Source organism: Musca autumnalis, unplaced genomic scaffold (assembly GCF_047663935.1).
Source record: "Musca autumnalis isolate F117 unplaced genomic scaffold, ASM4766393v1 scaffold_1, whole genome shotgun sequence".
In the NCBI taxonomy this organism is placed as follows: Eukaryota; Metazoa; Arthropoda; class Insecta; order Diptera; family Muscidae; genus Musca; species Musca autumnalis.
The window spans coordinates 143,064,130-143,092,053 of NW_027411644.1; the positions used below are offsets into that span (position 1 = coordinate 143,064,130).

Consider the following 27,924-nt stretch of genomic DNA (forward strand, 5'->3'; position numbering starts at 1 on the left):
TATGACTGTACATCTCCATATACGATAAAATTCTTAATTGCAAATAAATCGTGGTAATATGCACAATTCTATTGCACTTTCAATGATTTGCAAACATTTAGTTATTACCAAAAAGTCAGGTCCATACAGTTTTTAGTTGTTGTTATTTCTGGCCGATTTCTGAATTTATTCCCCTAATGTTGTCTTCAACAGCAACTCATTTGTTCATTTGCGTAATTGATGTTTATACACCATTATCACCAACTGCGACATCTGTTGCAATGGAAGATAACAAATGTCTTGTCTTTCTATTATTTAGTGGTTTACGATAAAATAAGTGCGCCTAGAAGTAAACTACAAAATTTGAAATTATGTGTGATCTCTTACGATATCAAGAAGTTATGGCATTGTTAATTTTACACATGTCTTGCAGAGGGCCAACTAAGTGAATAAGTACGTAATAGTAATGAAAAATAAGGATTTTTGTTGTTGTTATATTTTGTGGTTCCAGGACGAATTTTCTAAAACCCGACCTTATCTCGCACATTTGCATCAACAGTGACCCACTGGTAAAATTTCAAGCTCCTAGCTTTAGCCGTTTTGGCTGGGCGTTGATGATGAGTCAGTCAGTCAGTCAGTCAATCACTTATCACCAAGCTCATTTATATATATAGATATATATACATACCCAGCGAAATTTGCAGGAAGGGGTTCCATGCGATGAGGTGATTTCATGGCATCTTTTGCATTGGTTCAAACGAAGTCGTGAAAATCCGATCTTTTCATTAGCATTTGAACCAATGCAAAGGAAGTCGTGAAAGATCCGATCTTTTCATCAGCATTTGAACCCATTCCATCAAGCCAATAGAGATGAATTTTGTGTTTTTATTTATACAATTTATTCTAAATATATAAGATTAACTAGCAAATTGCCCGCTACTTCGTATGCGGAAAGGATATAAAAAACAAATAAACAATATATAATATGGAAATGGCGAACACTAAAAATTTTATTGTACTTATACCAATTTTAATCAATATTTATTGTTATTTTAGTACTGTTCGTACCGCTTTAGTTCGATTTTCAAAAATATCAGCCGTATCTCACCCTTACATGTTAACATATAGACCAACATTGTACACCAATACTCACTCTAAATCCAAAAAATGCAGATTCCAGCACTGTCCCTACACCCAATAGTACGATTTTCCAAAACTACCTCAATCCTTCACTTCACCAGTAACCTTAATTCCAAAAAAAGGATTCCAGCGCTATCGGTGCACTCAAATTGTACCATTTGGTATATTTCGTGGCCATAAGTACGAATTTCAAAAACTACCTCTATGTCTCAATCCTACACTCCAATCATATTCTTACCAAATTCCAGGATTCCAGCTCTATCCGTTCCCTCAATACGCACTGTACCAAATTTAATACCATGTAGTAATTTTCGTACCCATAAGTACGAATTTCCAAAACTACCTCAATCCTACACTTCAACAATAATCTCAATTCTAAATTTCAGGATTCCAGATTCCAAATCCCAATTGTACCAAATTTAATACTTTTCGTTCCCATAAGTACGAATTTCCAAAACTACCACAATCCTACACTCCAACAGAAATCTCAATTCCACATTACAGGATTCTAGGTCTATCCGTTGACCCAAATCCAAATTATACCAAATTTAGTGCTTTTCGTATCTATAAGTACGAATTTCCAAACTACCTCAATCCTACACTTTAATCTCAGTTACGAATTTAAGGTTTCCAGCTCTATTCGTTCACCCAAATCCAAACTGTACAAAATTTAGTATTTTTCTTACCCGTAAGTAAGAACTTGCAAAACTTACTCCATGTTACACCCCAACAGCAAGCTTAATTCTAAATTTCATTATTCCAGCTCTGTTCGTTCACCCAAATCCAAATTTGGTGCTTTTTGTAGCCATAAGTACGAATTTTCAAAACTACTTCCATTTTACACTCCAAATGTAGCCTACGAAGTACGAATTTCAAATTATCTCAATCCCATACTCTAACTTCAATGTTAATTCGAAATTTCAGGGCTAAAGCTCTATCCGTACACACTAAATCTAAATTGTACCAAATTTAGTACCACTTAGTATTTTTCGTAACCTTAAGTACGAATTTTCTAAACAACTTCCATTCTACAATCCAACAGTAGCCAATCTAATACTCCAGCAGCAATTTTTATTCCAAATTTCAGAAATTCAGCTCTATCCGGTGACCCAAATCTTAATTGTACCAAATTTATTACTTTTCGTAACCCATAGGTACGAATTTCCAAATTATCTCCATCCTATACTACAACATCAATCTTAATTCCAGCTCCCCCCGCTCAACCTAAATCCAAATTGTACAAAATTTAGTACCATTTAGTACTTGTCGTACCCATAAGTACGAATTTTCATAACTGTTTTCATTCTTCTCTCTAATAGCAGCCTTAATTCAATTTTCAGGATTCCAGTTCTATCCGTTCGCCCAAATCGTAATTGTAATAAATTTAGTACCATTTAGTACTTTTCGTACCCATAAGTACGAGTTTTCAAAACTACTTCCGTTCTACTCTCCAACAGTAGCCTTAGTTCAAAATTTCAGGATTCCAGCTCCATCCGCTCGCCCAAATCGTAATTGCACAAAATTTAGTACCTTTTAGTACTTGTCATACCCGTAAGTACGAATTTTCAAAACTACTTCCATTCTAATCTCTAACAGCAGCCTTAATTCAAATTTCAGGATTCCAGCTCTATCCGTTCGCCCAAATCGTAATTGTACCAAATTTAGTACTATTCAGTACTTTTTGTACCCATAAGTACGAATTTTAAAAACTACATCCATTTTACTCTCCAACAGTAGCTTTAGTTCAAAATTTTAGGATTCCAGCTCTATTCGTTCGCCCAAATCATAATTGTACCAAATTTAGTACCATTTAGTACTTTTCGTACCCATAAGTACGAATTTTAAAAACTACATCCATTTTTCTCTCTAACAGTAGCTTTAGTTCAAAATTTTAGGATTCCAGCTCTATCCGTTCGCCCAAATCATAATTGTACCAAATTTAGTACCATTTAGTACTTTTCGTACCCATAAGTACGAATTTTAAAAACTACATCCATTTTACTCTCCAACAGTAGCTTTAGTTCAAAATTTCAGGATTCCAGCTCTATCCGTTCGCCTAAATCCAAATTGTACCAAATTTAGTACCATTTAGTACTTTTCGTGCCCATAAGTACGAGTTTTCAAAACTACTTCCATTCTACCCTCCAACTGCAGCCTTAATTCAAAATTTCAGGATTCCAGCTCTATCCGCTCAACCTAAATCAAAATTGTACTTAATTTAGTACTTGTAGTACCCATAAGTACGAATTTTCAAAATTGCTTCCATTCTACTCTCTAACAGCAGCCTTTATTCAAATTTCAGGATTCCAGCTCTATCCGTTCGCCCAAATCGTAATTATACCAAATTTAGTACCATTTAGTACTTGTCGTACCCATAAGTACGAATTTTGAAAACTACTTCCATTCTACTCTCTAACAGTATCCTTAATTCAAAATTTCAGGATACCAGCTCTTTCCGTTCGCCCAAATCATAATTGTACCAAATTTAGTACCATTTAGAACTTTTCGTTCCCATAAGTACGAATTTTAAAAACTACATCCATTTTACTCTCCAACAGTAGCTTTAGTTCAAAATTTCAGGATTCCAGCTCTATCCGTTCGCCTAAATCCAAATTGTACCAAATTTAGTACCATTTAGTACTTTTCGTGCCCATAAGTACGAGTTTTCAAAACTACTTCCATTCTACCCTCCAACTGCAGCCTTAATTCAAAATTTCAGGATTCCAGCTCTATCCGCTCAACCTAAATCAAAATTGTACTAAATTTAGTACAATTTAGTACTTGTAGTACCCATAAGTACGAATTTTCAAAACTGCTTCCATTCTACTCTCTAACAGCAGCCTTAATTCAAATTTCAGGATTCCAGCTCCATCCGTTCGCCCAAATCGTAATTATACCAAATTTAGTACCATTTAGTACTTGTCGTACCCATAAGTACGAATTTTGAAAACTACTTCCATTCTACTCTCTAACAGTATCCTTAATTCAAAATTTCAGGATTCCAGCTCTTTCCGTTCGCCCAAATCATAATTGTACCAAATTTAGTACCATTTAGAACTTTTCGTACCCATAAGTACGAATTTTAAAAACTACATCCATTTTACTCTCCAACAGTAGCTTTAGTTCAAAATTTCAGGATTCCAGCTCTATCCGTTCGCTTAAATCCAAATTGTACCAAATTTAGTACCATTTAGTACTTTTCGTGCCCATAAGTACGCAAAAAAAACGGCCTCTCTAACATATGTCCCAAACATATTTAGCAGCAAACATATATATGTTTGCAACAGTCCCAAACATAATATATGTTTGGGTCTGCAAACAAATATATGTTTGGGTGGAAACAAATATATGTTTGGGTGGAAACAAAAATATGTTTGGGTGCAAACATATATATGTTTGGGTGCAAACATACATATGTTTCGGTGCAAACATATATATGTTTGGGTGCAAACAAAGATATGTTTGGTTGGAAGCAATTTTATGTTTGGGTGCAAACATTTTATATGTTTGGGTGCAAAAAAATACAAACCCAAAAGGCACAAAAAAAACAAACACATGCACAAGTGGGCGCTTGCTGAGAGCAAGGGAGCGTAAAATTCAATGTAAAACACTTTAAAATGTGTGCTCACTTGCTCTCTGTAAGAACTCACTGGCTATCTCTATAGTATACACACAAATGTTGTGCTTTTTTATTGAAAGACAAAAGAACAACAAACACATAGGTACATACAAAATTCCAAAGAAATACATAACACACTTTAATAAAAGAAGACTGATTGAAATAATTTGTAAATAGTCAAAAAGGAAAAATATATAGAAACGTAGTTGAACGCTTCTCCTTAGCTGCGAAATAAAACAAATTGTCCTCATAGTTGAAATCATCAGCGGGGAATCGGCATCTAGAATCAAATGATTATGTAATGTAATAAATATGGATATGCCATATTTCAAATATACATAAGTATGTATGTAATTACCAATATTTCTTCCTTGTCCAATAAAATAATTCCATTCAACTTTCCGATTCAATTATAAAATGTATTGGGCATTTAATTTACTAAAAAGCACAATTTCTTTAAGAAAACACAAAACACTGATTTCACTCACTTTACCGTCTTGACTCTACAAAGGCAACTAAAACACTGAAGAAAGAAAAAACAAAATAATTCATACCATTTCTTCTTATCCTCTTCGCCTGCTGTTAACAACAAAACAAGAAACACACGAGTTTGACGCATACACGCCATCAAAGCACCAAAGCCCCCTTCTTCGCTTCTACGTCTTCTATTATACAATACACACAACTCTTTATTATAAAGCTGCATTCCGAAGCCGCGAGAGCACTGTTATTACTCTCATTGACAAACATCCTCTCTCCACCCATGAAAAAAATGTTCTAACATAAAAAATATGTTTTACCCAAACATATCAAATTGAAATATGTTACAAAATTTTGCAAACATATATTTGTTTGGACCCAAACATATTATGTTTGGATCCAAACATATATTTGTTTGCAACCGGTCCCAAACATAAATTTGTTTGGATCCAAACATATTTCTAACATAAATTTTTCTGCGTGTACGAATTTTCAAAACTACGTCCATTCTACTCTCCAACAGTAGCCTTAATTCAAAATTTCAGGATTCCAGCTCTTTCCGTTCGCCCAAATCATAATTGTACCAAATTTAGTACCATTTAGTACTTTTCGTACCCATAAGTACGAATTTTCAAAAATACTTCCATTCTATCCTCCAACTGTAGCCTTAATTCAATATTTCAGGATTCCAGCTCTATCCGTTCGCCTAAATCATAATTGTACCAAATTTAGTACCATTTAGTACTTTTCGTGCCCATAAGTACGAATTTTCAAAACTACGTCCATTCTACTCTCCAACAGTAGCCTTAATTCAAAATTTCAGGATACCAGCTCTTTCCGTTCGTCCAAATCATAATTGTACCAAATTTAGTACCATTTAGTACTTTTCGTACCCATAAGTACGAATTTTAAAAACTTCATCCATTTTACTCTCCAACAGTAGCTTTAGTTCAAAATTTTAGGATTCCAGCTCTATCCGTTCGCCTAAATCATAATTGTACCAAATTTAGTACCATTTAGTACTTTTCGTACACATGTGTACACTTTTCCTAAACCACCTCCTTATGTCAACCGTTCCTTTTAACCTTGATTCTCACACCAAATTTCAACCTTTAACCTTTATCCGTTCACAAAATACGAATTGGTACCAAATTTAGTACACTTTAGTACTTTTCGTACACTTATAGTTCGAATTTCTAAAAACCCTTTAACACATCTTTCCTACACTCCATCAGTGACCTTCATTCCAAATTTCAAAGTTCTAGCTCTACCGGTTCAGCAAATACAAACGGTACCATATTTAGTACCTTTTAGTACTTTTCGTACCCTTCCAGTTCGAATTTCCAAAAACCCAGCCTTATGTGACCCCTTCGGACCAAGAGTGATCCACACCCAAAATTTCAGGATTCTAGCTTCAGCCGTTTCGTCTGGGCGTTGATGAATCAATCAGTCAATCAGTCAGTCAGTCAGTGAATCAGTCACTCTACTCTTTTATTAATATAGATTATTTACAACAGGCTTGATGTTGTCGTAGACTCGATATCACAAACAACGTTGGCAAAACTCTCGTCGTAATGATAATGTCATTGCAAGGGGATGGTGCAAATGACATACCAACGCATTGCTGGAAATGACATGCCAAACCATTGGTGAAAATGACATGTCAAAGCATTGGTGTAAATAACATGCTTTGGATCCAAAAATAAATAGCATCTTTTGGGGTCCACGCTCATATAAAATTCATCGATGAAGATGCTAAAAAGATGACATGGCAGCTCACTTGCACCTATGATTGAATGGCATCTTTGGCATCGAAAATTTTGCTGGGTATATATATATATATATATATATATATATATATATATATATATATATATATATATATATATATACAGTATAGTCTCGACTCTCGATAATCCGGACACATGTTTCGGCGATGTCCGGATTATCGAATTGTCCGGATTACCGAGTAGTTACAAAAACATATTATTTTGTAAGTTGAAATCATTAATAATGGACTTTTGCTAGATAATAACCTGATATCTAAGCAAAATGAATTCAAATTAAGCATATATCACGGGTTGCGGCGTTTTTCAATCTGGGTGCAACTTTACTGGCTACGAAATTTACTTCTTAATTTTACTAATTTGGTGACATTTCTCGTGGAGTCACACGACTTTTTAATAATTTATTGAAATTTCTATACAAGTAATGCAATTCTCTAACTCATTTTTTGCGTTACCGACAAAAATCGGGTAAAATTAAAATGATTATAATTACGGTAATTAAATATATTTTTCTGTAATATAGCGATAAAAATAGTCGTTAAGTTTTTCCTATAGCTAGAGTGCTATCAACTCTTGTTTAATTTTTTCATTCATAATTTTGCTTTTAATTTTACCGATTTCTGTCGGTAACTCAAAAAATAATTTAGAGAATTTAAAAAAATCGAAATTTAAAAACTAAGCCAAAGGTTTAAATATTCTAAACAATTCTGGTAAAATATCCTTGGAACACATTACATGCTCCCAAGGGACTTTCTAACAAATTAGAAGGCTAATGAATTTATTCCTTTAGAGGAAAGGAAAACGCAGCATCGATTTTAAAGGGAACTAGGCTACTCAACACTAGGTTTAAAATACTGCTTACGCTTATCATAGCCAGCTATCAATAACTGAACAATAAAAAAATCTTTCGACAGATTCAGATAGTTAATTCCGTATTGACTGTATAACTGAGTCAGCGGTGGCTAGCCAGAAAGGCTAGAGAGAAGTGGACCGAAAACTTTAAAAAAGTAAAATTTTCTTATTTATACACCAATTGCTATTTGCTAAGAACGAAAATACCAATGAAATAAATAAGAATCTAATGCTCAAGATAGGAAAAAAAATCGATGATCATGTGATATCCTACACCACTACTTCTGGACACTAATTTTCCACGAAATGTTTTGAATTACATTAAAAAGTATATTTTAAATGCTTTATATTTCAAAGTAGATCTGACAGAACTATACTTGGATCCCAATATATTGTTCACATAATGTCAATGTTATGTAAAAAGATATATAACAAAATCTAATAAAGGACACACAGTCAAAATGAACTACTTTAATAATACCTAAAATTTGGTACTATTCATCATTGGACAGGAATGCTTTTGGTTAGAAAGTTTGGATATTATCCATTTAACATCAATTCCAAGAGATCTGTTACATATTAGAAGCGATTACCATATTGAAAGGAAAATATGTTATGGGCTTAATTTTTGGAATTCCAAAAAGGTGCCTGAAAACTTTATATAATATTTCAAGCACATGCCCTAGCATTGTAATAAGGTAAAGTCAACTATTTACGAAGGATTGGGTCGTAAACTTTACATAAAGTTACAATCCATATCCTGACGGAAAAAATCTAAAATTTTCATTTCATATGAAAGATTTTTTCCTGTGAAGTATCACAATTACAATATATATATATATATATATATATATATATATATATATATATATATATATATATATATATATATACAGTATAGTCTCGATAATCCGGACACATGTTTCGGCGATGTCCGGATTACCGAGTAGTTACACTGAAAGAAAAATGCTTCGTTGTATCAATGAACGGGTTTCATTGATTATTTTTCATTGATGCTATGAAATGTTACACTAATACAATGAAATGTTTAGTTAATGCTATGAAACCTTACGTTAACTAAAATTTAATGATTTTTAGTTTCATTGAATAAGTGAAACATATTTCATTGATGTAATGAAACTTCTAATTTCTTTATATTTTAAAAAATATGTGAGTATTGAAACTATGCTAAATAGTATGTGCTTAAAAAAACTAGTACTCAAACATCTTTTAAGAAAATGGTGGAAAATTTGATATATTTGATGTTTTTAGTTGGCTCCAAAAATTAATGATATAGCTTCATTAAATAAATGAAACAGTTTCATTAATTAAATGCAAGAGTTTCATTAAATAATTGAAACATTTCTGAAGTTCCCAATACTATTTTGCGGAATGAAAAAAGGGTCTGAAATCTTATCTATATTATGACCCTTATATTATCATTTTTCTTCTAATTATTTTTCTTTATTAAACAAATGTTTTAAATTTTCCACAATCATAAACAGAACACATTTATAAATCTGCCAAGTACACACATATGTGTGTATAGAGTCACATACATCAAACATACATACATATCGTCGGTGTCATGCTTAAGTGTTCCATACGCCGTTTTTGACATTTTGAGATAAAGGTACCTTACAATGTTTTGAAGCATGCACTTTCAGATTTTTTAGTCGGTTTTTCTCTATCTCTTTTAGTTTCTGAGATATTCAGAGGCTAGTATGTTCCATATCCGCTTTATGACCCGAAGAATCTTGTCGTTTTGTTCCATATCCATAAAGCCGGGCGTATGGAACAAAACAACTTTGAACTTTTTAGTTCCATATCCATGTCGTTTGGCGTATGGAACAAAAATGGACAAAAACGAATTGTTACGCACCAAAAATTATGGCGTTTGGAACAAAAAATTTTCCATTTTTGCCAAGTTACGAATAATGTGGCGTATGGAACAAATTGTTTTAAGGGACTTGGTTTAAAAACTGAAGAATAAAAGTTTCTAAATTCAAATATGTTTGAATATTGTATTGTTATATGAAAACGAAAATTTATCAATCGTGTAAACAAAAAATCCCTAGTTTAAAGACAAAATTTTGATGTAATTCCACAAAAATATACGCAAAAATGTCCATTCGACTTGAAGCTAGTGTGGACACCGACTACAAAAATGGTATTATAAGAAAAACGCGTTTAAATGCTTTATGTTACCTTAGAAATGCAAAATATCAATCCGTTTTGTCCGATCGAAATTTTTACCACAAAAAAATAGTGATAAGTGGAGGCAATCCCTTAAATAAATGTTAAGGAGACCTATGTAATGGTCCTTATTGTTTTTATATGGGAAAAATAAATGTTTCATTTAAAGTCCTGATTTTTAAACTCCACAGTAGCACTTCATATAAGGGAGGTGGAACACGATTGATAAAAAGTGGTTTGGTTGAAATGTGACAAAACGTGTTCCATGGTACACAAACTGCCAAAAACATGAAAAAAAAAGATTCCATGGAACAATTCAACAACTTTTTGCAAATATGAAAATTGGCCATAACTTTTAGTCTATCACAGATATCTGACCAAAATAAACTACTGATATATTCTATGAGTTTAGTTAAGTAGAACTGAGCTCTTAAAGTATTGGATTATTGCACCATTTTTATCCTGTATGGCCTTAAATATTAACTTGAGTTTTTCTCGAATCAGGCAAATGGCGTATGGACCACTTAAGCATGACACCGACGATATGTATGTACGAATATTAGCAGAAGCGTCTCTAAAAGCGTAACTGTACAAAAATTCCTTACTTGCTTTACTAACGATTGGCTTTGATATACATACATATTCATTCTCTTTAAAATGTTTGTCTCATTTTTTCTACCTGGGTATCAAGGCTTATTCTCTCGGTATGTTATTCTCTGTCGTTCCTTGTTATGTATTTCATTGTTGTTATGAAGTAAATTCCAGATGTGCGTGTGTGCGTTTAACAAGCAGAAAACAAGATTAGGCAAAATAACCCTGTCTGCCAAAAAAGTTGATCAGCAAATTGTCAACAACATTGTTTTAGTTGACATTATAACGCCGCCAAGTGCGGATGAATAAATATTTTATGATTCGTGTTTTTAACTTAGAGAAGTAAGTATGTAAATATTGGACAAACTATTTCTGTTAAGTTTTATGTATTCATTGTTTATATAAGTGAATTTACATTTATTTGGTTTTTCTCTTTGTAATAGATGCAAGCAATAGAAAATCTAAAGAAGAATGGAATGACGGAGAAAATGCCAAGAGTTTGGTGTCCAGCGACAAATAAAGACAAATAAATTACTAACAGTTTTTATGATTTTCAATTTTACATAATGGTGACAACGCCCAATAGGATCATAAACTTCGTTGAAAGTAGGTATGAAGTGAAAAGAAAATACAAATATTAAGCTAAAACTCTTTCATGTAGTTTTTATATGTACAGTTGTTTTATGTGAACTTTGTATGCTGTATCCCAACATCATGGAAGTACACAGGGGATGACTGAGCGGCAAAATATAAAGGTGAGTTATTGTGTAGAAAACCAGTTATTTAGTAACAAATTGTTTATTCTTTCAATTTTACTTACAGATGACAACGACCAATGGTATCATTAATGTATTTAGTTAATACCTAAGGAATCAAAAATGACGTATTGTATCCATGGTCAAAACTAATTGCAATAAAATGAATTAAACATATTTAGCGTTGACTTAATTTTTATGCCTATGACTATGAAATGACTTCATAAAATAAATGAAATCTTACGTTACATCAATGAAAAGTATCATTGATTTTGAGCCAACGTAAGGCTTCATTGCATTAATGAAAGTATTTCTTTACATTAATGAAAGTATTTCATTACACTAATGAAAATATTTCATTGTATTAATGAAAGTATTTCATTGTATTAATGAAAGTATTTCATTGTATTAATGAAAGTATTTCATTATATTAATGGAAGTATTTCATTGCAATAATGAAGAAGTTTCATTGCATTAATGAAGAGGTTTCATTGTACTAATGAAGAGGTTTCATTGCATCAATGAAAAAGTTTCAGTTAATGGAGATATTTCATTGCATCAATGAACAAGTTTCATTGCATTAATGAAGAGATTTCATTGCATCAATGAAGAAGTTTCATTGCAATAATGAACAAATTCGTTAATTTTACTTCAATGAAACTCAATGAAACTTTTTTCGTTTAATCAATGAAGCTCTACGTTGGCTCAAAATCAATGACGAATTTCATTGATGGAACGTAAGATTTCGTTTATATTATGAAGCTTTTTCTTTCAGTGTACAAAAACATATTATTTTGTAAGTTGAAATCATTAATAATGGACGTTTACTAGATAATAACCTGACATCTAAGCAAAATGAATTCAAATTAAGCATATATCACGGGTTGCGGCCTTTTTCAGTCTGGGTGCAACTTTACTGGCTACGAAATTTACTTCTTAATTTTACTCCTCCAGGGTAATTTAGTGACATTTCTTGTGTATTTGTGTAGTATAAAACTTCTGAAAATAACTGGAGTCACACGACTTTTTAATAATTTATTGAAATTTCTATACATGTAATGCAATTCTCTAACTCATTTTTTGCGTTACCGACAAAAATCGGGTAAAATTAAAATGCTTATAATTTCGGTAATTAAAGATAGTTTTCTGTAATATAGCGATAAAAATAGTCGTTAAGTTTTTCCTAAAGCTAGAGTGCTATCACTCTTATTTAATGTTTTCATTCATAATTTTGCGTTTTAATTTTACCGATTTCTGTCGGTAACTCAAAAAATAAGTTAGAGAATTTAAAAAAATCTAAATTTAAAAACTAAGCTATTAATCCCAAAGGTTTAAATATTCTAAACAATTCTGGTAAAATATCCTTGGAACACATTACATGCTCCCAAGGGACTTTCTAACAAATTAGAAGGATAATGAATTTATTCCTTTAGAGGAAAGGAAAACGCAGCATCCATTTTAAAGGGAACTAGGCTACTCAACACTAGGTTTAAAACACTGCTTATGCTTATCATAGCCAGCTATCAATAACTGAACAATAAAAAAATCTTTCGACAGATTCAGATAGTTAATTCCGTATTGACTGTATAACTGAGTCAGCGGTGGCTAGCCAGAAAGACGAGAGAGAAGTGGACGAAAACTTTAAAAAAGTTAATTTTTCTTATTTATACACCAATTGCTATTTGCTAAGAACGAAAATACCAATGAAATAAATAAGAATCTAATATATATAAGTTAACGTTACACTCTGATAAACAACTGAGTTCAACGATTGTTGTAACCTGATACTTTATTAATGTGAACGTACTCCAGTACTGCAAGACAGCGAAAAGCAATATTTGGTGTCAGCTAGAATCAAAGCTAGGTTTATGATTGTTATTGGTCATTCTTATTAATACTTTGAATCAAGTAAGGCACATAACTGCCGCACAAAATCATTTGTTATTTTAAAATGAATAAGATAATAAAAGTCCATGGGACTATAAAAAATAAGCAAACAAATCAACAAATTCTATATTTATCAGTAAAAGGATAATTTAACTGGCGCCCAACGAGAAGGAAGGACAGCCCCCTAGTAGCGACTGCAAACAGGAATTTTCGTACGAGATAGCTGCCGACCGTGAAACATGAAGTTTATGATAATAACAGTAAGTTAGTGAAGTAAAAAAATTATTATTAGTAATAAGCATCAAAGAATAGAACACAAAATTAAATTACAAATTTATTAAAGTAAACATAACGTAATAATTTCAAAAGAAAGTGATCTTTAATATAAAGTTAAAAAGCGTAAAACAAAAATTAAGAAAGCAACGCAACATAAAATTTTCAAAAGACAGTGTGAAAGAAAGTGTGTAATAAATGTAGTAGACAAATTTGGAATTTATGTTAAGTGACCTGTAGGATTTAATCAGCAAAGTTGAAACTATGAGTGTTTCCAACAATACAACCCAAAATTCTGGTGGCACCACCAAAAAATTCCGCTTTTTCACTGAGAATCAAACAAGTGAGTTGATTAACGTTATAACGGAAACGGTGGCAAACCTTTTAAAAGGAGGGGAGGATAACTGCACCACCGAAGACGTCAGTATAAACGTCCCGGAAAACTTATCTGATTGCGAAAAAATTCCCGATATAATGAAAACTTTAAGAGAATTTTCTGGGAAACCTGGAGAATTCAGCTTCTGGAGAAAAGCAGTTGACAGAATCATGTCTCTTTATGAACAACATAAAGGAACTGCAAAATATTTTGCGATTCTTCACACTATTAGGCACAAAATTGTCGGCGAAGCCGACACGGCTTTAGAGTCATATCGAACTCCGTTAAGTTGGAGAGCAATAAGAAAATGTCTGGTACTTCACTTTTCTGACAAAAGAGATATTTCAACTTTGGAATATCAAATGACTGTGTTGGCCCAGGGAAATCATTGGCCATAACTTTTAGTCTATCACAGATATCTGACCAAAATAAACTACTGATATATTCTATGAGTTTAGTTAAGTAGAACTGAGCTCTTAAAGTATTGGATTATTGCACCATTTTTATCCTGTATGGCCTTAAATATTAACTTGAGTTTTTCTCGAATCAGGCAAATGGCGTATGGACCACTTAAGCATGACACCGACGATATGTATGTACGAATATTAGCAGAAGCGTCTCTAAAAGCGTAACTGTACAAAAATTCCTTACTTGCTTTACTAACGATTGGCTTTGATATACATACATATTCATTCTCTTTAAAATGTTTGTCTCATTTTTTCTACCTGGGTATCAAGGCTTATTCTCTCTGTATGTTATTCTCTGTCGTTCCTTGTTATGTATTTCATTGTTGTTATGAAGTAAATTCCAGATGTGCGTGTGTGCGTTTAACAAGCAGAAAACAAGATTAGGCAAAATAACCCTGTCTGCCAAAAAGTTGATCAGCAAATTGTCAACAACATTGTTTTAGTTGACATTATAACGCCGCCAAGTGCGGATGAATAAACATTTTATGATTCGTGTTTTTAACTTAGAAAAGTAAGTATGTAAATATTGGACAAACTATTTCTATTAAGTTTTATGTATTCATTGTTTATATAAGTGAATTTACATTTATTTGGTTTTTCTCTTTGTAATAGATGCAAGCAATAGAAAATCTAAAGAAGAATGGAATGACGGAGAAAATGCCAAGAGTTTGGTGTCCAGCGACAAATAAAGACAAATAAATTACTAACAGGTTTTATGATTTTCAATTTTACATAATGGTGACAACGCCCAATAGGATCATAAACTTCGTTGAAAGTAGGTATGAAGTGAAAAGAAAATACAAATATTAAGCTAAAACTCTTTCATGTAGTTTTTATATGTACAGTTGTTTTATGTGAACTTTGTATGCTGTATCCCAACATCATGGAAGTACACAGGGGATGACTGAGCGGCAAAATATAAAGGTGAGTTATTGTGTAGAAAACCAGTTATTTAGTAACAAATTGTTTATTCTTTCAATTTTACTTACAGATAACAACGACCAATGGTATCATTAATGTATTTAGTTAATACCTAAGGAATCAAAAATGACGTATTGTATCCATGGTCAAAACTAATTGCAATAAAATGAATTAAACATATATAGCGTTGACTTAATTTTTATGCATTACGTGACTATGAAATGACTTCATAAAATAAATGAAATCTTACGTTACATCAATGAAATGTATCATTGATTGTGAGCCAACGTAAGACTTCATTGCATTAATGAAAGTATTTCTTTACATTAATGAAAGTATTTCATTACACTAATGAAAATATTTCATTGTATTAATGAAAGTCTTTCATTGTATTAATGAAAGTATTTCATTGTATTAATGAAAGTATTTCATTATATTAATGGAAGTATTTCATTGCAATAATGAAGAAGTTTCATTGCATTAATGAAGAGGTTTCATTGTACTAATGAAGAGGTTTCATTGCATCAATGAAGAAGTTTCATTGCACTAATGAAGAGGTTTCATTGCATCAATGAAAAAGTTTCAGTTAATGGAGATATTTCATTGCATCAATGAACAAGTTTCATTGCCTTAATGAAGAGATTTCATTGCATCAATGAAGAAGTTTCATTGCAATAATGAACAAATTCGTTAATTTTACTTCAATGAAACTCAATGAAACTTTTTTCGTTTAATCAATGAAGCTCTACGTTGGCTCAAAATCAATGACAAATTTCATTGATGGAACGTAAGATTTCGTTTATATTATGAAGCTTTTTTTTTCAGTGTACAAAAACATATTATTTTGTAAGTTGAAATCATTAATAATGGACGTTTACTAGATAATAACCTGACATCTAAGCAAAATGAATTCAAATTAAGCATATATCACGGGTTGCGGCCTTTTTCAGTCTGTGTGCAACTTTACTGGCTACGAAATTTACTTCTTAATTTTACTCCTCCAGGGTAATTTGGTGACATTTCTTGTGTATTTGTGTAGTATAAAACTTGTGAAAATAACTGGAGTCACACGACTTTTTAATAATTTATTGAAATTTCTATACATGTAATGCAATTCTCTAACTCATTTTTTGCGTTACCGACAAAAATCGGGTAAAATTAAAATGCTTATAATTTCGGTAATTAAAGATACTTTTCTGTAATATAGCGATAAAAATAGTCGTTAAGTTTTTCCTAAAGCTAGAGTGCTATCAACTCTTATTTAATGTTTTCATTCATAATTTTGCGTTTTAATTTTACCGATTTCTGTCGGTAACTCAAAAAATAAGTTAGAGAATTTAAAAAAAATCTAAATTTAAAAACTAAGCTATTAATCCCAAAGGTTTAAATATTCTAAACAATTCTGGTAAAATATCCTTGGAACACATTACATGCTCCCAAGGGACTTTCTAACAAATTAGAAGGCTAATGAATTTATTCCTTTAGAGGAAAGGAAAACGCAGCATCCATTTTAAAGGGAACTAGGCTACTCAACACTAGGTTTAAAATACTGCTTATGCTTATCATAGCCATCTATCAATAACTGAACAATAAAAAAAATCTTTCGACAGATTCAGATAGTTAATTCCGTATTGACTGTATAACTGAGTCAGCGGTGGCTAGCCAGAAAGACGAGAGAGAAGTGGACGAAAACTTTAAAAAAGTTAATTTTTCTTATTTATACACCAATTGCTATTTGCTAAGAACGAAAATACCAATGAAATAAATAAGAATCTAATATATATAAGTTAACGTTACATTCTGATAAACAACTGAGTTCAACGATTGTTGTAACCTGATACTTTATTAATGTGAACGTACTCCAGTACTGCAAGACAGCGAAACAACGTTTGCTGTCGAATAAGCAATATTTGGTGTCAGCTATAATCAAAGCTAGGTTTATGATTGTTATTGGTCATTCTTATTAATACTTTGAATCAAGTAAGGCACATAACTGCCGCACAAAATCATTTGTTATTTTAAAATGAATAAGATAATAAAAGTCCATGGGACTATAAAAAATAAGCAAACAAATCAACAAATTCTATATTTATCAGTAAAAGGATAATTTAACTGGCGCCCAACGAGAAGGAAGGACAGCCCCCTAGTAGCGACTGCAAACAGGAATTTTCGTACGAGATAGCTGCCGACCGTGAAACATGAAGTTTATTATAATAACAGTAAGTTAGTGAAGTAAAAAAATTATTATTAGTAATAAGCATCAAAGAATAGAACACAAAATTAAATTACAAATTTATTAAAGTAAACATAACGTAATAATTTCAAAAGAAAGTGATCTTTAATATTAAGTTAAAAAGCGTAAAACAAAAATTAAGAAAGCAACGCAACATAAAATTTTCAAAAGACAGTGTGAAAGAAAGTTTGTAATAAAAGTAGTACACACATTTGGAATTTATGTTAAGTGACCTGGAGGATTTAATCAGCAAAGTTGAAACTATGAGTGTTTCCAACAATACAACCCAAAATTCTGGTGGCACCACCAAAAAATTCCGCTTTTTCACTGAGAATCAAACAAGTGAGTTGATTAACGTTATAACGGAAACGGTGGCAAACCTTTTAAAAGGAGGGGAGGATAACTGCACCACCGAAGACGTCAGTATAAACGTCCCGGAAAACTTACTTGATTGCGAAAAAATTCCCGATATAATGAAAACTTTAAGAGAATTTTCTGGGAAACCTGGAGAATTCAGCTCCTGGAGAAAAGCAGTTGACAGAATCATGTCTCTTTATGAACAACATAAAGGAACTGCAAAATATTTTGCGATTCTTCACACTATTAGGCACAAAATTGTCGGCGAAGCCGACACGGCTTTAGAGTCATATCGAACTCCGTTAAATTGGAGAGCAATAAGAAAACGTCTGGTACTTCACTTTTCTGACAAAAGAGATATTTCAACTTTGGAATATCAAATGACTGTGTTGGCCCAGGGAAATCAGACAGTGACGGAATTTTATCAGAAGGTATACCACCATCTATCCCTAATTCTGAATAAGATTGATTGCTTAGAGCTCGGAAAAGAAGCTCTAGATGTTTTAACCCAAACATTCATAGACAAAGCATTAGATACCTTTGTCCAAGGGTTAAACGGAAATCTCCCCAGTTTGTTGAGTGTGACAAATCCAACGAGCTTACCACAGTCATTAAACGCTTGTTTAAAATTAGGTAACCTAGGTGTTCGGATACAACATGCCACAGAAAAGGGTCCGAGGCCCAATAAAAATCCAACCAAATCTCCCAAGAAAATTTTATCCTCAATTAACTTTTGAAGCTAACCCACATCATCAAAACTTTAATCATAGGCAAGAATATGCAGGACCAAATTATAACCGAACATTCCAACAACGGCAATATGGAGGTCAACAAGGTTTTCCAAATAATCCTTCAGCAGTGCCTCATCCTGGATCCAATCAGTTTGGAGGATGTCGACCTCCACTCCCTCCAAAACCGTTACCTCCCATGGATGTTGACCAATCTATTCAAACGAAACAAGTAAATTACCAAAATAGACCACAAACTAGTCGTGTATTTGCGTCCAATTATAAACACCAAGCTTCAGAGAATATCCATCAACCAGAATGTTCAATATCGAGGCTAACATACAGAACGATTTTTATTCTGACGACCCACAAGAAGATCATTATGAAGTAAATTATGATGACGGAACAGAGACAGAGCAAGACGAGCAATCAGGAATAGTTGATGACGTAAATTTTTTGGATTAGCTTCAACGTTGCCGTATTTCCCATACAAAATGAAAAATGGCAACGAATTGAAATTTTTAATAGATACAGGATCAAATAAAAATTACATTAAAAGCAAATTCATCAAAAATCCTCTACCGAACAATAAACCTTTTTCTGTGAATTCTGTTGGCGGAATAATTCACATTAACAATCATAGCTTCATTGACATATTCGACTGTGGAACTGAAAAATTTAAATTCTACATACTTCCGGGATTAGAAACCTTTGATGGAATAATCGGAAATGATACTTTAAGTTTTTTAAATGCTGTAATTTTCACAAAGGAATCGTACTTTACGATTCTTAACGGAAAACAATTTCCATTGAAAGAACTTGTAATTAGTGAGGTAAACAACATTACTTTACGACTCAATCATCTCACCCATGAGGATGAGAAAAAAATAAGAGGAATTCTGGATGAACATCCAAACCTATTCGCAGACCCTAATAGGAAATTTACTTTCTCAACAGTAGTACAAGCTGAAATAAATACAACTAGTGACAGTCCAGTTTACTCAAAATCATACCCCTACCCCATGGCGTTAAAACCTGAAATTGACAAGCAAATCGAAGAACTCTTAAGAGACGGAATAATTCGCCCATCTCGTTCAGCTTATAATGCCCCGGTTTGGATAGTACCAAAAAAACAAGACCCTTCAGGTACAAAAAAGTATCGTATGGTAATTGACTATAGGAAGTTAAATGAGATAACTAGACCTGACAGATACCCTATACCTGAAATAACAGACATCTTAGCAAATCTATGTAAAAATAACTATTTTTCAACTCTAGATCTAAAAAGCGGTTTCCATCAAATTCCTCTAAAGGAATCTGACATTGAAAAGACAGCCTTTTCTGTCAAAAATGGAAAGTTCGAATTTACTCGATTACCATTTGGCTTGCGCAATGCTTCGTCAATCTTTCAAAGGGCCTTAGACGACATCCTTAGGGACCATATAGGGAAACGATGTTACGTGTAAATAGATGACATTTTAATATTTGGTAAAACTAAAGAGGAAGATAATATTTCGAACACTGGAAAGTTCCAATCTGAAGGTTCATCTAGGGAAAAGTGAATTTTTAAAGGAAGAACTTAACTTCTTAGGATTCAACTGGGACCCCAACAACCAAGTGACACGGTTGCAGGCGTCTTAGCGTTCTAAGCCATCAACTTGTCAAAGATTCCGATGACAAATATTGATGATCAAAAATCTTCTGATACAGAAGAACAAATAAAATAAAGGTGGAAAAAAGCTGCCTTTGTATTTGTAATAAAGCATTGAAAAATAGGGTTACCAGCCAAGTCGGACTATAGGAAAGGTTTGGAATTAAATGACTAACATTAAAATAAATAAATAATTCGAATATACAAATTTCGAATGATTTGTGATATAAATGCTAGTCTCCAAGCTTAGCCTTCGTCCACCCACTAAAAAACACCATTCAATATGCCTGATGATCGGTCTAACCACCCGTGAAACGTAGCATAGTGGTTGAATGTGTGGGACTTCGGTGTATACCTAATTTTTCAATGTACCTATTAGGTCTAAATAGCTCAACTCGAAAGAGAATTAATTCAAATATCACTCTAAAAATGACCTTCGCCTTAATAAGGCAAAACAAAAAAATGATTTCAGCATGAGCCAGGCTGGGATTCGAACCTGGGACCCCAACAACCAAGTGACACGGTTGCAGGCGTCTTAGCGTTCTAAGCCATCAACTTGTCAAAGATTCCGATGACAAATATTGATGATCAAAAATCTTCTGATACAGAAGGACAAATAAAATAAAGGTGGAAAAAAGCTGCCTTAGTATTTGTAATAAAGCATTGAAAAATAGGGTTACCAGCCAAGTCGGACAATAGGAAAGGTTTGGAATTAAATGACTAACATTAAAATAAATAAATAATTCGAATATACAAATTTCGAATGATTTGTGATATAAATGCTAGTCTCCAAGCTTAGCCTTCGTCCACCCACTAAAAAACACCATTCAATATGCCTGATGATCGGTCTAACCACCCGTGAAACGTAGCATAGTGGTTGAATGTGTGGGACTTCGGTGTATACCTAATTTTTCAATGTACCTATTAGGTCTAAATAGCTCAACTCGAAAGAGAACTAATTCAAAGTAAAACAAGGAGGTTTTTCTGCAAATCCAGACAGGCTTAAGGCTATAGTGAACTTTCCCCAACCCAAAACAGTTCACGATTTGCGATCATTCTTAGGATTGACTGGACACTATAGAAGATTCGTTAGGGGATACGCTCAAATAGCTAAACCATTGACTTCGATAATGAGAGGTGATATTGGTAGAATATAGTTTTGAAGAAAACACACGCGTTTAGTTACGGCTCCGATAAAAACATTAATAACAACACTTACAAAAGTCCGGTGAATACGAAAGCACATTCCAAACAAGGCACTAAAACTGCGGCACACAGTGAGAATCGCCAACCAAGGATTACATGGTGAAGTAAAATATATCAATCAAAAATTATTTTACATTTTATACAAAAATTATTGGAAATATAAAATCACAAATTTCACTCAAAGAGTTCGAACAAAAACACAACCAGCTGATCTCTCTCAATAATAATACTGGTTGTAAGTGATAGAGTTCCCACAATCTCAACAACAGTTCACAGCTGATCAGCCTTTTGGTCTACGGTGTTGCCATCTGAACCTGTTTTGCAGGCAGTACCACATCACAATTAATTTTATTGCAGTTAAAAGGCATTGCCATCCCCAACATAACTAAAATAAGGACTGTCCGGGATGTCTCAAACACCACTCACTTCAAAATCGAATTTTACGTTCCAGTCGGCAAAAAGAACGTTGACAGAAACCTCACCTGATGAAATGCCGTGTTCTTCGAAAAAATTAGTTGGAAACGTAGAAGTATCTGATCTAATGATGATGATGCAAAAATCCATGGAGTCGATAATGGAAGATAAATTAAAAAACGTCTCGACTAAAGACGATATAGAAAATATAAGAACCCACATTTCAAATATCGATAAGAAATGTGAAGAATTGAAGACGGAGAATCAGACATTACGACATGAGATCGATAATCTCAGAGCGGAACGCAGTAGAGATTATGACAAAATTCGTTATCTGATCGAACAAAGTAAGCGCAAAAACATCATATTTAAGGCAATTGCTGATAAAGGCTCCCCAAAGAAAGCAGTAGAGGATATATGTAACAATGTACTCAAACTGGGCAATGTGAAAGTCATAACAGCTAGAGTATTATATAGAAATAATGGAAAGATGGGTGTAGTGGCTGAATTGCAAGCCGAAGATATGGTCACGACAATCTTTAGAAATGCAAAACATCTTGCGGGAACAGGCATTAAACTGGAAAGAGACTTAAGTGAAGAAAAACAGCAAGACCGAAAGGTACTAATGGAGTTGAAATCAGCGATTCTTCAAATAGACAAAACACATAAGATCTTCGTGAAGAACGATAGCATTAAAATTGGCACCAAATGGATGCACTTCTCAAAAACCAGAGAGCTGATGTCGGGTAAAAACAAAGCTGAATCAGTAATAAAAGAATTGTACGGTAACAAATTAGATAATATACAAATGGATTATGCTTATTTGTTAAACAATATCAATCAAAAAAACTAATTTGTAGCAATGTATGTAGAAGCAACCCCTCACAAGAAGAACATATATTAAAAATCCTTTCATACAATGTCCACGGGCTCGAAAATAAAATGTTATTCCCTGAATTTTTTAAATATATATGTGAATTTGATGTATTTGCTTTACTGGAAACCCATATAAGTCGAGAAAAATTCGAGAAGTTTCAAAAATATTTTAATGGATACACTTTATACTGGCAATCAGCATTAAGAAACAGTCGATTTGGAAGAGGAATCGGTGGTATGCTTATTGGGGTCAAAACTTCGCTAAAAACCATTGGTTTCAAACACAAATATGAAAATAAATCTGACATAAACTATATACACATGGAAATGGAAAATAGCATTATCGTCAATATTATACCACTTTACCTCAGACAGTCTACCTGGGTAGAAGACTTTGAAAAGCTAGACATATTTCTAAAGGAAAATGATATTGAAAACCCTATAATAATCGGAGACCTAAATATCAGAATCGGACTAATGCAGGTGGAAATTGGAGAAGTGCATAGATCGATGTTTTCCGCGGGGTTGGAAGAAAGAAAGTCAAAGGACACTCAAACAAATCCGAGGGGAAAGAATTTCCTTGAATTTTGTCATGACCATGGACTAGTGATAACAAATGGAATGACTAAAGGAGACGAATATGGAGAATTTACGTTTGTTAGCTCAATTGGAACATCTGTAAATGATATATGTGCTGTCTCACAGAATGTTCTTACTCACATACATAAATTTACAGTAGAAAACCAGATCTGGTCTGACCATATGCCTGTAATACTGTCTTTGATAGCCAAAACAAACATTAAAACTGATAGTACAAACTCCCTCCTGCCAAAATTAAGATGGAACATGAACAAAAAGCATGCATATCATCCTAAAGTGACGGAATTGCTAGAAAGAAGAAACACACAAGGTGTCTTAAGCTTCTCCAATATAGCTGATATAATAAACAAAGCCACGAAAGAATGTTTTGGGAATCCCCCAGTATTTGAGAAAAAAGAAAGATGGTTTAACTTAAAATGCCATAATGCGAGGAAAAAAACCTTTAAGTGTCTTAATGAATTTAGAAAGCATAGTACAAATGAGAACAAGATGAAATACAATGAAAGTAATCGACTCTACAAAGAGATATGCTACAAAGCAAAACAGAAATATTATATTGCTTTAGATAAGAAATTAGATATCATTCAAGACAGCAAAGACTGGTGGAAGCTTGCTAAAGAAATAAGGAGTGATTGCAATACAGCAGGCATATATGTTGCAACAGATGAACTAAAAATATACTTCGAAAATCTACTTAATCAGCCAAAAATATCCCCCGATATGCAATATGCTCGAATGTATCTGGTAGACGAAGATTTAGACAAACCAATTAGCTTTATTGAAGTAAAAGATGCTCTGAGAAAGGCGAAAACGAACAAGGCTCCTGGTGAAGACCGTATCCCGTATGAGTTTTTCAAATACGCTCCGGATATACTCTTACATGAAATAGTTAAATCTTGCGACAACATGTACACGAGCGGAGAAATAGACGCATCATTCGTCAACAGTATAATCTATCCAATATTCAAAAAAGGAGATAACACACAGGCATCTAATTACAGGGGCATATCGTTTATGAACTGTTTACCGAAGATACTAATGGGAATTTTGACGGAACGATTATACAAATGGGTTGAAAAATACAATAAATTAAATGAATACCAATCTGGATTCAGGAAAAATTATTCCACATGTGACAACATTTTTAATCTTACTTCCATCATTCATTTAAACTGGCTCAAGAAGAAAAAAACTTATGCTTTCTTTGTCGACTTTAAAGCGGCATTCGACAGCGTTTCTAGGAAATCCCTCATATATAAGCTGAATAACATAGGAGTTTCAACCAAAATGTTACAATTCATAGAACGTGTTTACAAAGAAACAAATTTCATGGTATGGACCGGTAAAGAACTTTCCAAACAGTTTTCTACGTCAGCTGGTGTAAAACAGGGTTGTCTGTTGTCACCATTGTTATTCGCAATATACTTGGATGACCTACATGATTACATTGGAGGTGGTATAGAGATCGGCGACCTAAATATACGAGTATTGCTTTATGCTGACGATATCGTCATTATCGCAAATGAAGTACACGTATTACAAAAAATGATAAAAAAGTTAGAAACGTACTGTGATACCTGGAATATGACTGTTAATTTGAACAAATCCAAGATAATGGTATTCCGAAAAGGGGGAAGGATATCAAAAAATGAGAAATGGTACTACAAAAATCAACTCATAGAGATCACATCAGAATTTACCTACCTCGGAATGCTTCTAACACCCTCACTTTCATTCAAAAAACATGTTCAGAAAAGAAACAATTTGTCGAAAACCAGCATAAATTCTACATGGCACTGTTTTCTCAATAAAGGGGACATATCCATTACATCAAAGTGGAAACTTTTCCAAGCAGTGTGTAGATCCATACAGCAATATGGAGCGCAGATATGGGGATATGAACTCTTTGAAGAAATTGACAAATTGGATGTTTACTTTTGGAAGAAAGTTCTAAGACTACCAAACTTCACACCATCTTATATCCTGAGATTGGAAATAGGAACGGAGAATAATCACATTTTCGCATTAAATACACACTTAAACTACATAACTCGTGTACTATTCGACTATGGGGATAATCGATTACCAAAAAAACTTGCAAACAGAATTTTACAAAATCAAATCTATTGGGCAAAAGATGTTAATGTACTCCCAACTGAAAACTGTATTGAACCGTTTGATATAAACAACACTAAGAGTCAAATCATTGCTAAGAGAGACTCTCTTATAGAGACATTGATCTTAAAATATCGGGTCGATCAAATGAATAAAGCCAATCAGACATGTCGGTTTTACAACAAGCTAGAACCAGCTGCCGGTCAGATGTACATAACATCCCAAACAACACCACAAGAACAAATGTGGATATTTAAAGCCAGAAGTGATATGCTTAAACTCAACTTTAATAGATATGAACCCAATAGAAACCCCATATGTTCACTTTGTAATATGATGGAAATAGAAACTCTTCAACACTTCTTATGTCGTTGTCCAACATTGAAGGAATTTAGAATTATGTTCTTCCAAAAGGGGTTGCTGCAGGAAGAAGAATTGATAAACATATTAAACGGATATATTATAAACTGGAATCAGTTATCAAAATTTATAAAAACTTGTACACAATACAGAAATCAATTAATATCTGAATTCAACTTGTAGATTAAATTCGAATCTTTTCCAAAACTTGTTGATTAATTTTACCATATAGTAGGCAGACGACAATAAGTCAATGCCTCAATTGTAAAAACACAATTTTATTATTTTTTATTTATCTTCTTGTCACTTACATATATTGCTTAGCATTTAATAAGAAAATGTAAAACTGTTTTAAAAACTAAATAAAAAATATACTACTACTACTATTGGTAGAACTCCTAGAAACCAATCAAAAAAATAGCATTGACTTGAACCCCGAACAGATTGAAAGCTTTAAGCAACTTAAAAATTGCTTAGTTTCGGATGAAGTCGTACTGCATTACCCAGATTTTGATAAACCATTTGAACTCACTACAGATGCATCAAATTACGCACTGGGCGCAGTCTTATCTCAGAATAATAGACCGATTACGTACCTATCTAGAACTCTTAGTAAGGCAGAAGAGCAATACGCAACTAATGAGAAAGAGATGTTAGCCATCATTTGGGCTTTGAAAGAGTTAAATTGCTATTTATATGGTGCTAGAAACATAAAAATATTCACTGACCACCAACCGCTGACCTTTGCGTTAAGTAACAAAAATACTAACGTAAAAATGAAGAAATGGAAGGCACAGTTAGAAGAATACAACTATGAATTGATTTATAAACCAGGTAGTTCTAACGTAGTCGCAGATGCGCTATCTAGACCCCCAATCACTAACGTGAATTCTTTAACACCAACAATTCACAGTGCTAAAAATTCATCTGAAAATCTCATCCATTCAGTAGAAGTCCCTATAAATACCTTCAAAAACCAAATGTTAATAGAAGAATCTGACGTTTCTTCTTATGAGTTTAAAATAATATTTCCATCATACCATCGTCACATCGTAAAGGGAAGTGCATTTGATCATGATACCTTGAAAGAAATTTTATTAAAATATCTTAACCCACTTGTGGTAAATTGCATAAAAACTTCGGAATCCTTAATGTTGAAAATTCAATCAATATACCCAGCATACTTCAGCAGTTTCCAAATAAAATTTACACAAATAATATTAGAGGATATTACAGACGAAGAAAGACAGAAACAGATAATAATTGATACCCATAATAGAGCACATAGAAAACAATAACAGTCAAACGCCACTTTTCAAAATCATAATAAAACGAAGATATTATTAAAGATTATAATAATTATACCGTAAAGAAACGCTTGCACATAATAAAAAATGAAACACTAACTAAAATAAACTGGATACAAGAAATCAATAAATTTTGTAATATTGAATATAAAAAGGTTCGTAGAGCCATAGAAACTAAAAATATCGATAATTAACAATATTCTAGAATGAAAACAATTTACAGAAGATGAATATGTAATAAAACACATTTAAAATTGAACACACTAAACATAATAAATTATAAAAAAGGAAACATTGTAATTTGAAAAATGTGCTCAGCACAATAATTACTTAAAACATTAAAAATTGTCCTAATAAAATGTGCATAGCACCTGAAAAAGGACAACATTCATTAATTAATAAAATCATATTTTGTAAATGAGTAGAAATAAGAAGTTATCTAAAAGAAAATGAAATTAAATCATTGTAATAGAATAAATAGTAATAATTGAATAAATAAATTGAATAAATCATAAAAAGAGAACTAATAAAACAATCATAGAAATGTTTGTAATAAAAGGTGCATAGCATCGGAAAAAGAACAACATTGATCAATAAAAAAGCATATTTTGTAAATGAGAATAAATAATAAGCCATCTAAAAAATAAATCAAATCATTGTAATTGAATAAATAATAGTAATCTTTGTTTGTAACAATGTTTATAATAAAAGGTGCATAGCACCATAGAAACAACAAACGATAAAAGAAATAACA

At 32.7% G+C, this 27,924-nt stretch overlaps 1 protein-coding gene and 1 long non-coding RNA gene across 3 annotated transcripts in view; one reads left to right on the plus strand and one right to left on the minus strand.

Annotated features, from left to right (window-relative positions):
- The window catches only part of Desi (DM4/DM12 domain-containing protein Desiccate), a 148,691-nt gene that overhangs the window by 104,208 nt on the left and 16,559 nt on the right, over positions 1-27,924 (minus strand). The window contains exon 1 of one of the 2 annotated variants that reach the window (XM_073956605.1): positions 21,512-27,802. The exons of the other annotated variant lie outside the window; for it this stretch is intronic. The gene's annotated coding sequence lies outside the window, so the exon portion shown is untranslated. Of the gene's footprint in view, positions 1-21,511; positions 27,803-27,924 lie in introns of those variants that run through there. 2 annotated transcript variants of the gene reach the window in all.
- Positions 11,092-11,543, plus strand: LOC141387263 (uncharacterized). Its single transcript, XR_012408518.1, has 3 exons — positions 11,092-11,250; positions 11,306-11,399; positions 11,467-11,543. It is a non-coding gene; the product is annotated as an uncharacterized lncRNA (long non-coding RNA).